The sequence below is a fragment of the Egretta garzetta genome, unplaced genomic scaffold, assembly GCF_000687185.1.
Source record: "Egretta garzetta isolate BGI_Z169 unplaced genomic scaffold, ASM68718v1 scaffold443, whole genome shotgun sequence".
NCBI lineage: Eukaryota > Metazoa > Chordata > Aves > Pelecaniformes > Ardeidae > Egretta > Egretta garzetta.
Genome location: NW_009259109.1, coordinates 91,967 through 103,079, shown reverse-complemented (window position 1 = coordinate 103,079; position 11,113 = coordinate 91,967).

The window sequence follows — 11,113 nt, the reverse complement described above, 5'->3', positions numbered from 1 at the left end:
GCCTTCGGACGAACCTGCGGTGGGGAGGTTGGTGTAACTGAGTAACTCAAGCCAGACGGTTCCCGAATAAGTCTCTCAAATGTGTTTCTTGGTCTGTGACCCGGCAGTTTTCTCTCAGAAGCCCTCTAGCTAGTAGTTCTGTTTATAAAAGGTTCGGGCTAGGCTTTTTACAAAAAATCGTTTTACAATAGAGAATTTTTAAAAAGAAATATTTTACAAAGACTTCTCGTGGATTTCTGGCGTTTGGATGAAAATTCCTTTTTAAAACAAGTCTTTTAACGCTCCTTTCAAAGACACTGCGCGCTTCTCATCCCGCCCATGCCCGGTGACTACGATTTGAGAAGTTTTTTTGCTTGCTACTTTCACCAAAAAGTAAATTAAAGAAGCTTGATTGGGAAAGCGGCTTCGCTGACTTGCTGAGCTAGCGTTCTACCTGGTTTTCATGTGAAGAGTATTTGGAAGTTTTAATCTCTCTACTTGGTTTTGCAAATACCTACGTCAAGTGCCGATACTTACTTGTATTATGATATCAAGTTACTGGCGTTGTGAGGGCCACACATTTATGATGCTGTAGCTGCTATATTTATTTAAATGGAGATGGACAATTACTGCACTAAGGAATGAGGAGATAAGCAAGGAATCAAGGTTAGTTAGATATCTTGTTTTTTTTTTTTTTCAAAAGAGAATTAATGGTGTGAAATATCAAGTGTAACAAAGGGTGCTGTCATTTTAACTGAGATTAAATAGCCAGATATTCTTCCTTTGTTTAAAAACATATATATTTTGATGTTTGCAGTTTGGGGGTGGGGGGTCGGGATAAATGGTACCTCATCTGTGGTGGCAGTTTCCAGTATATTTTCAGAGTATATGGATTTCTTTTATTTTTGTACCTGCTCTCCTTTAAAAAGAAAAAAAAAATAATCTCAAATTTTATGTGCTGTTTGGGGAAATCGCGAGTGGCATACCAGATCCCCCTCTCTTGCCGGGAGCTGTCTGTATGTAGTCCAAAGAGGGAGGTGGGCAAAGGCTGACAGTTCTACTCCCTTTGCAGACACACTGGCCGCGTTCATCTGCCGACCTAGCAAAACGGTTCCTGTCCCCTGGGACGCTGTACCAGCTGACTGCACCGAGACCTCACTTGTACTTAACAAGTGCCACTAATTGCTTCCGTGGTGGGAGCACGCACAAGGGCCCCAGCGCCGGGCTGGGGAAGGAGCAGCCTTAGGGTATCGGCCACACGAGCCCGCGGCTGGGGCGCTTTTTTTTGGGGGGAGCCGCTCCCCGGGGCCGGCGGCAGTGCTTCTCGTAACCGAGCAGAAAGCCTTGCCGAAACCTGCGATCTAGCGACTAGTAGATCCAGATTTGGAGAGAAGTAGAGTGTTTTGTAGTCGAGGCGTTGAACTTGCAACGTCTGCTAACGGAATGACTGACTCCACTGTAAGTAGCTTTTTGTTCTTCGTAGGGCGCTGCAGCTGTGGCCGTTTTACTCAGGATCGCTGTATTACTGTTCAGTGTGTGATCTGGTTAAACACGTCCAAAAGTTATTTTTATAGGGTTCATTCTGGCATCCTTTTGGAAGTTTGTTTGGCCACAGAAATGGTTTTCGGAAGTAAAATGGGTTTCTGGAAGTTGTCAGTCAAATTATTTCAAGATGCTATTGGTCCTAAACTATTTTCACTTCGTGTACGAATTTCTGTCCTATAAAATGCTTAACGTAAGATACCAGACAGTCATCTTCTGTACAAATTCCAGCTACGAATACTGGGTTTCTACTAGTCTTGAAGTCCACTCTGAAATTCCGAGCTCAGCCTACACTTAAAGCTTGAGGCCTTTTTTTTTACACTTTCTTCATATCTTGTCCTCTTTTGGTATTTTCCCCGTTTTGTGAACTGAGGGTTTAGAACCTTACTCGAAGCACTTTTATAACCAAGGAGTCAAAAGCTCAGACGATGTACATTGAAACTATAAATGCAGTTTTCGAAGTTCGTTATTTCTAAATGGCTGTCTTAGTCTCTGGTTGCACCAGGCAGATTCTCTGTCCCTTTCAGTGCTGTGGAGTTTCGTGGCTGCTACTGGCAGGTTGATTGGATCCAGTGAAAAAATCCATAGGGATGTCAAAGGGAAAGATTCCTGTCTTTCTTTTCTACCCAAAGATGGTACTTTAGATCGATAATGGGGTATTGAGATCTCATTTTTTGTTTCGGCATGTGTTTAGATAAAACTTCACTTAGCCAATTTGCTCATCACTTTTTGTAGTCCTGAAAAAATAATGGGTAAGATTTTCAGCTAATTGATGCTTTCTGCCAGTAGACTTCGTACTTCAGTAGCTGAGGTATGAGCAAGATGGGTACGGGATCCTACATTTCGCCTCCCTAGCAGAGTCTGAAGAATCGTGATCTCTGTAACACTAAAAAAACCCCAAATTGTTGTCCCTGAGTAGGCAAAGGTGCATATGGAGGGGAAGGAATTGCAGGGGAGAGGCTTCCGAGGGAAGATACCGAAGCATTGGTTTTACAGAAACAAGGGTGTTGATGGAGAGGCTCCATCCCCGTTCCATCCCACGTGCCCTGGCCTTTTCAATCTTGTCTGAGGTACCCTCTCACCTAATGCGGGTAGTTAACATAGGGTCATTTTAAAACAAAGCAGTTCCACTGTTTAAAACTTGGAGTGATTTTTTTTTTTTTTTTTAAGCAAGACAGTCCTCAGAAAGTGCCTTTTTAGAAGATGGTGCTGTAGATTTTTATTTTCCAGTTGTACGTGGCTGAAAATTTAAGATAAATTATTGAAAATGCCAAGTGTTTGATGGTATCTTTTAGGTACTTTCAAGCATCAGCTTCTCTGAGTCAGGACCAAGAATAACCAAGAAGGTGTTTTCATTTGGAGGGAGAGGCATCGAGGAGCGATCACCAAATTCAGCTGGTAGGCTAGAATCGGCTTTGATTTAGTCAATGCAATTTACCTCTTCACATTGAGGGGGTTTGGGGGGGGGAGGGGAGGGGGGACAGCGTGGGACTCTCGGGGCGATGTAATCGGTGCTGAAAGGGAATCCAGAGCTACTCGAGGTTGTCCTCTCTTGGACGTATTGAGCTCCCAAAGACCGAAGTAGGCAAACGGAGAGCTGTCTGAAGGTGAGGAGATGGTCAGCCCTGCTGTGAGCAGACCTCGCCTGGCTCGTGTGTTTAGAGGAGCGATGTGCGTGTCCCAGCGGGACGTCGTGCCGGGAGTTCTGACGCTCTGGATGGGAACAGCTTGGGGGGAGCGATGCTGCCCCGCTCAGATGAATGAAGAGGGTGTGGGTCCATAGTGAGTTTGGTGAGCATTCCTCCAGTCAGGAAAAGCTGTAGACTAGACTATTAAACACTGCACCTCAGTAACCTTGTAATGCTGCATAAAGTAATAATAATAGCAAAGTTCTGCTTTGATTACACTGTAATGTGCTTGCACATGCCTGCAAAAAATACACACTTAAATTTCATTTTTGTAATGGTCTTAATAGCAGTTCTCGGACTTCTTATTTTCTGATGAACCTTGTCCTTTACTGTGGCGTCCCTGTATATTTATTGGTGATCTGTGTGCAGCTCATAGGTCTGTGCGTCTGGTCTGTATGTCGCTTTTAACACTTATTTTTAGGCGGGAGAAGTTTCTGAATGTTTTGTTTTTCTTCTCTGAAGTCAGCTTAACTAGTCGTGTTTGAGAGGAGACTGAATAAAGCAGCTTGATAGACAGACTGCTTCAACTGGTACCTTGTTTCTTTAAAACAAAAATGACTTTGTATTCATTTTGTTACTGTATTCATACAGTATTGGGCATTTAAGATGTAGAATAACTTGATGTCAAGCAGGATATTTTTGAATGAACATCAGGAGCTTAAGTGCAAAGCTCCCATTCCACTTGCAAGTGGTGTCATTGCAGGAATATGTTCGTGTCCAGCCTTCTTCTAGGAGTAAGCAGAGCTTTTCGACATCTATTAACGTGGGTGTGCTCGACGGAATATTTTGGGTGCATAGTCCCAGAGTGGGGCCGTCACCCATCTGGAGTTGCCCACACCTCTTTGTTGAACAGACGCTGTCAGATTAATGCGCAATAGAGCACTCCCGCTTACCTCCCCGCAGAGACTACGGACCGAGGATCTTTTTGCTGTGTAGGTTTCTTCTGATTTGAGTCAGAGAAATGAACTGATGTTTCTTGTAGTTTCTTACCAACTTTTTTGGCTTACTACAGTGCCCAGTGCCACCTTGTTGGTATTTAAGCTTGCAATGATGTTAAATTATTTTATATTCCCAATTTCTTAATGTTCTTGGGCTAGGATTTAGAAAGCATTTTTTCAGTCTAAATTCTGAGCCAAAACTGTGTCTTCTATCCCTTTTCGTAGTAGGTGTTTTTATCTTTTAGACTAAAAAGGGCCAAAAATCTTGCACCATCAGCTTGTTTGCAGCAATACTCTCCATCTCTTTCTTCCCTTGCCTATCAGCCAGTTTATTTTCTCTCTACCTTTAGCTAATACTGAAGTTGTTGAGATTCAGAAGGAAGTTGCTGCCTCCTCTTTCTATCCAAAGCAATGAAATGGGCTTGCCCCTGCCGATGCTGGCGTCTGCTGGGCACAGATCTCTTCCTAGAAGTCTGGCCTTGGTGACGATGAACGGTAGCACACGTGGGTTTAATTACAGTAGAAATGTTCTGTTTCTGTTGCATTTGTTGGAGGTGCATGATGTTTTAAAGCATCCAATTTAGATACAAGCTAATAAACCGCTGAAGATGTAGGCACTCTTATTAAAATGCTTCGAATTTAAAAAAAAAAAAAAAAAAAGAAAAAGAAAAAAAAAAAGAAAACAAAACAAAAAAACCCTGAACAACGTAATTAATGCTCATGGATAGTTTTAATTCATCCTCCTTCCTGGCAAAGTTTGAGATTGAGGATTTGCTGTAATTGATGCTACTCATAGTAAATCATGCTGGGATGAATCCCAAAACTGAACTGACTCAGCTGTATGTTTTCTGAAGAGGAGAAGTGGTAGTGGTGGCTGTGCTGTTAAACCAATAGTAGAAAGCTCTAAAAAATGCAAGGAGGAAACTTGTCTTCATATTGAAAAAGCTGAATATACTGAAAAAATCTCATGCTGCTAGAGCCCATGAACCTGTATCTTTGCGTTTACCCAAAAAGGCTCCACGTGACTACTTCAAGAACTAATGAGGGGAAAAGCATTTTCCCTTTTTTTTTTTTTTTTTTTTAGAGTGCCTGTTCAGCTCCTGAAGGGCCCATGCTGAGAAGCAGGTGGCAGCGCCTGTACCGGTTGTGTAGTTACAAGACACAGTCTGATTTTTCTAAAGCTTGAAGCTACTTTACTTGGTTCAAAACACATACAAGTTCCAGTAGATCGGTGCTATTTGAAACAGCGGAGCCAAGGGGTTTTGTGAGCAATATCTGACCCCTCCAGAAAACACAGATGCTCTGATAGAAATCTTCCTGGTTGCAGTTTTTGCGCAGTTCACGCTGAAGTGTGCCTGGCTATCAAGAAAAACAGCAGCAGGCAGTTGTAGAGTTAATTTTTGCTGGAGCACTACAGCTGCCCTGCTCTTGCTCAGCTCTTACCTACCTCCCTGTTCCCTTACGCAGGATCACTCTCCCTCCGCTGCCTATATGGAATTAGCCATGATGTGGACGCCGTAGCTGTGCGGAAGGTGAATCGCCTCTTGATGTGCAGGGTGGTGGTAGCGTGATGGTGATAAAGGCAACTGCCTGTAGAAATAAAGGACTGGGTAGGAGTTGGGTGGATGTCAGGCGAGCTGTGGTCAGCTCGAGCCCTTCAGAGAAATCGATGGGAATGTCAAGCCTTAGCTTAGGTGTCCCGAACTGTTTGTGTCGGACTTGAACTCGTTGAGAGCAAGCATGTGCCTTTTTCTGATCAAGAACAGAAGCTGGAAGAGCTTGTGTTTGCATTGGTGGTAAGGTTAGTATTTCTCTTGAACTGTTTTTAAAGCTTGAAGTCCTTGGTCAGAGTGGAGTTGGTTTTGCGTTGAGCTACTTAATCAAAGTGAGCCCTGAATTATTTGTGAATTAGAACTACCCAGAGAGGAGAAGCTTTTAAAATAAGTGGTTTCTGGAGAGTAATGTCATCAAATAAACATACTTCCTGGTAGACTTGCAATTTTTTAAATAAAATTTAACCTTGATACGTTTGTCTAGTGAGAATCATTAATTCTGCCTTTATTTGAATATTGCCTGTCCAGTAGTGCTTTCAGTCTTTACTGTGCTCCTTCAGCTTTCCGTACGCTCCCTTGCTTCTTCCCCCTTACCCCGTTTGGTGGCTGTAAGGATATCAGGAATGTTGTCCCGTTGAATGTCGGGGAGCAGTGCAGAGATCCGATTTAAGTGGGAATGTGGGAAGTGAGGATTAAACATCGCAGATAACTCTTCAAGAACCAGTTTGCCAGCAGCTGAGGGTTGTGATGTCCACACACAAGATCATGTGGTCTCTTGGGTGTGGAAAGAGTTAGCAAAGTGGTACGAGGGGAAGAAAGATCCCCCCTACCTCCGATCTCAAGGTACTAGTAGAGGGAAGGCTGTTGCAGACTGTGCGCTGCGCAAAAGTAGGCGCGTGTGTCCTTAGATGCTTGTTTGGGCTTAAAGCTGCTAAAAAAAGTGGATTTTCAGACCGAAATGGAAGAGCTTTTCAAATTCTATTTTACGCAGTTTTGAGATACGGTTGAGTTATCCAGCCAGGAACTCTGGTATCAACGCTGGCTCTGAAATGGGTTCCCTCTCTGACCTTGGGTAAACCATTCTGCCTCATTTTTTACCCGCTCTAGGAAATGTTTATGATGATTCACATCGCCTTACGAGAGCTTGCAGTTAGGGGTTCTGAGGATGAGCCGTGGTGTGGAAGCGCTAAATTCTCGATATACAAACCTGTGCACCTTCTTGCAAGTTTGCATCTTCGGTTAATACAGTTCCGTCTGGAGTCCGTCTCTGGCATGAGCCTGGGCTCTTTACTTGCACCTCATCACAGCTCTGCCCGAGGAATGCCTTTTTTTGGTCCCACGATGTTTCTCTGTTGCTTTCTTTTAAGATAATCCGCTTGTTGCAAAACAGACTGTCAGAGGGCAAGTTTATTTAAATGAAAGTGGTTTTTTGTTTCATTGCTCAGAATTACATAGGTCTTTCAAATACATTTGGCAGTTGGAAAATTAATACCTACTGTAATACTATCTAGCAACACAGAAAAATAATGACTCTATGTTCAGTTTAGGGCTGTGCTAGCCCATAAATCGTAGGTCCACAACCCATTTGAGTGCAGGTGTGCAAAAATTAGCTATTAAAATAGTTACTAATAAACTTTCATTATGCTTACACTTGCAAATATCTTAAATATATTCCAGTTTCTTTGCTAGAAAATCCATGCCTTGCCAGTTCACTCGGACACATTAGCAAAGTAATACCCACTGGAGCAATGCTAAATGTAAAGAACCTTTTGCAGGTTTTGAACCTGGTGGCGTGCCAGCGAAGTGGAAGCTTGAGCAGTGCTCGTTAACTGGTGAGGAAAACCGAACACCAAGAAAACTTGGTGAGAGGAAGACTGCTAGGGATGAAGTTTGGCTTCTGGCAACTTTGCAGGGAAGAATGGCTTCTTCAGGGCTCTCGGTTTTGTAAATCACTTTCCTCCTGTGGCTATAGTTTTGAGTTTTCTTTGGACTCTATTTCTATTCCTCATTGAAATGTTCTCATTTCTGCAGTTTTCAGTGTTGAATCTAACCTTGAGACAACTCGATGTTGTTTTCCTGTAGAAAAACCAGCTTCTAGAAAGCTGCGGTTGTGTCTGTTCTGCAGGCAGTTTGGGAAAGCTGGCCTCAGCACAGCAATGAGGGGGCAGAACGAGTGGTTGGTCTGAAACGTTGGTTTTTCTCTTGGTTGAAGCAGCAAAGCTTTCCCAGGTAGCCTGTTGGTGGATAAATAGTGGTGTTGCTTGTCACGGGGAAAAACTAGGCTGTTTACGTGGCCTGGAGGCGTCTGGCCATAGATAAGAACATTGTCTATCAGCAGGTATTACTTTAAAGCTTTCATGGTAATTGGTAGCGATCGGTTGTGAGGCAATATGGGTATTAAAGTATCTTCAGGAGAAGGTGGCTCAGGTGGCATAGCGTGTGCCATAAACATTGCTAGTGATCGAGCTGCATTTGCTTAGGAGACTGCCGGAAGCAATGTTGTGCGTATAAATTTTGCATATTTAACACCATATGTTTAAATTGGGTGGAAAAAAAAAAAAATTGTGCTGTTTGGGATTCCTTTTCAGAATAAAAGGCTAATAAACCAGTCTGGTGGATTGAGATTCCCTTCCGTGTGTACGTCTTGCTCTTTCTCGTATGCTGGTAACTGCTCCCCTCCCGTTTCGGTGTTCCCATCGCTGAAGCAGGAACTGGAACGTGTTCCCACCGTGAAGGTACTGGGGGTTTTCAAAGCAAAAGGGAGTTGTTTCAAGACTGAAGTAGAGCTGTGACTTGAGGCGTTGCACAAATAGATTGTAGACGGATGGCAAACAAACTGGTAAAAGCCTTTATTTTTACTTACCCATCTTGACCATGTGTGCCTATTTGTATCGCGGATGTGGGCTGCAACCGTGCGGGGTGGGAGGGAAACCATGTGTCGGTGTGTTCCGAGATGTACTCGCTAAGCAGAAGCGGTGTCCTCTGCCCGTTCTCCCTTCCCAGATGAATTGTTCTTTGCCAAAATTTTTCATGCCGTTGGGATTGGTCCCACGATGTTTCTCTGTTGCTTTCTTTTAAGATAATCCGCTTGTTGCAAAACAGACTGTCAGAGGGCAAGTTTATTTAAATGAAAGTGGTTTTTTGTTTCATTGCTCAGAATTACATAGGTCTTTCAAATACATTTGGCAGTTGGAAAATGAATACCTACTGTAATACTATCTAGCAACACAGAAAAATAATGACTCTATGTTCAGTTTAGGGCTGTGCTAGCCCATAAATCGTAGGTCCACAACCCATTTGAGTGCAGGTGTGCAAAAATTAGCTATTAAAATAGTTACTAATAAACTTTCATTATGCTTACACTTGCAAATATCTTAAATATATTCCAGTTTCTTTGCTAGAAAATCCATGCCTTGCCAGTTCACTCGGACACATTAGCAAAGTAATACCCACTGGAGCAATGCTAAATGTAAAGAACCTTTTGCAGGTTTTGAACCTGGTGGCGTGCCAGCGAAGTGGAAGCTTGAGCAGTGCTCGTTAACTGGTGAGGAAAACCGAACACCAAGAAAACTTGGTGAGAGGAAGACTGCTAGGGATGAAGTTTGGCTTCTGGCAACTTTGCAGGGAAGAATGGCTTCTTCAGGGCTCTCGGTTTTGTAAATCACTTTCCTCCTGGTGGCTATAGTTTTGAGTTTTCTTTGGACTCTATTTCTATTCCTCATTGAAATGTTCTCATTTCTGCAGTTTTCAGTGTTGAATCTAACCTTGAGACAACTCGATGTTGTTTTCCTGTAGAAAAACCAGCTTCTAGAAAGCTGCGGTTGTGTCTGTTCTGCAGGCAGTTTGGGAAAGCTGGCCTCAGCACAGCAATGAGGGGGCAGAACGAGTGGTTGGTCTGAAACGTTGGTTTTTACAGGCTCGTTGCCCAGCCTCTATTGCTGTGACCGGTGACACCAGCGTATGGACCTGCGTTTCGCAGGTTCGGCGGCGGACTTTGGGCTCGCAGGGTACAGATCCTCCTGTCTGATGTTCTTGTTTCTTCTCTTGGTGTAAGCAGCAAAGCTTTCCCAGGTAGCCTGTTGGTGGATAAATAGTGGTGTTGCTTGTCACGGGGAAAAACTAGGCTGTTTACGTGGCCTGGAGGCGTCTGGCCATAGATAAGAACATTGTCTATCAGCAGGTATTACTTTAAAGCTTTCATGGTAATTGGTAGCGATCGGTTGTGAGGCAATATGGGTATTAAAGTATCTTCAGGAGAAGGTGGCTCAGGTGGCATAGCGTGTGCCATAAACATTGCTAGTGATCGAGCTGCATTTGCTTAGGAGACTGCCGGAAGCAATGTTGTGCGTATAAATTTTGCATATTTAACACCATATGTTTAAATTGGGTGGAAAAAAAAAAAAATTGTGCTGTTTGGGATTCCTTTTCAGAATAAAATGCTAATAAACCAGTCTGGTGGATTGAGATTCCCTTCCGTGTGTACGTCTTGCTCTTTCTCGTATGCTGGTAACTGCTCCCCTCCCGTTTCGGTGTTCCCATCGCTGAAGCAGGAACTGGAACGTGTTCCCACCGTGAAGGTACTGGGGGTTTTCAAAGCAAAAGGGAGTTGTTTCAAGACTGAAGTAGAGCTGTGACTTGAGGCGTTGCACAAATAGATTGTAGACGGATGGCAAACAAACTGGTAAAAGCCTTTATTTTTACTTACCCATCTTGACCATGTGTGCCTATTTGTATCGCGGATGTGGGCTGCAACCGTGCGGGGTGGGAGGGAAACCATGTGTCGGTGTGTTCCGAGATGTACTCGCTAAGCAGAAGCGGTGTCCTCTGCCCGTTCTCCCTTCCCAGATGAATTGTTCTTTGCCAAAATTTTTCTACCTGTCGCAAGAATTGCTTTCTTTCCAGCACAGTAAAACGTCAACTTCTTTCACTGTTCCTTCCCTCTCGTAGGCATCTGTAACCTCTGTACGACTCTGTATAGTACACACAGCGGTCATCAGATCTCTGCTGGCTTTAGATACCATCCAGTTGGGTGTATTGTAAACGAACCGTATTCAGTTGACAAATAAATTTTTTTTTTGAAATGCATATGCGTTACTTTTTAATGTTTTTTCTTTATACTTGGCATCATCTCAATTACGCAGGAGTGGATGGAGATGGAGGTGTCGCTCTGAGCTGGGGGGGCAGCGGGAGGGAGGTACCAGGCCCGGCTGCCCAAAATTTGCCAGAAAACGATTTTCCTTTTGGCCTTTTCTGTTTGATTGGATTTAATGCCATTTAATTTTTTTTTATTTTTTTTATTTTTTAAAAAACAGAGAAGAACTTTGGCCTCTGGGGTTACACGGTGTTGCATGGCGCCTGTCTCGGCATTAGGAGGGGGCTGTGGTGCTGGGCCCGGGACCCCCCAGCCTGCCCC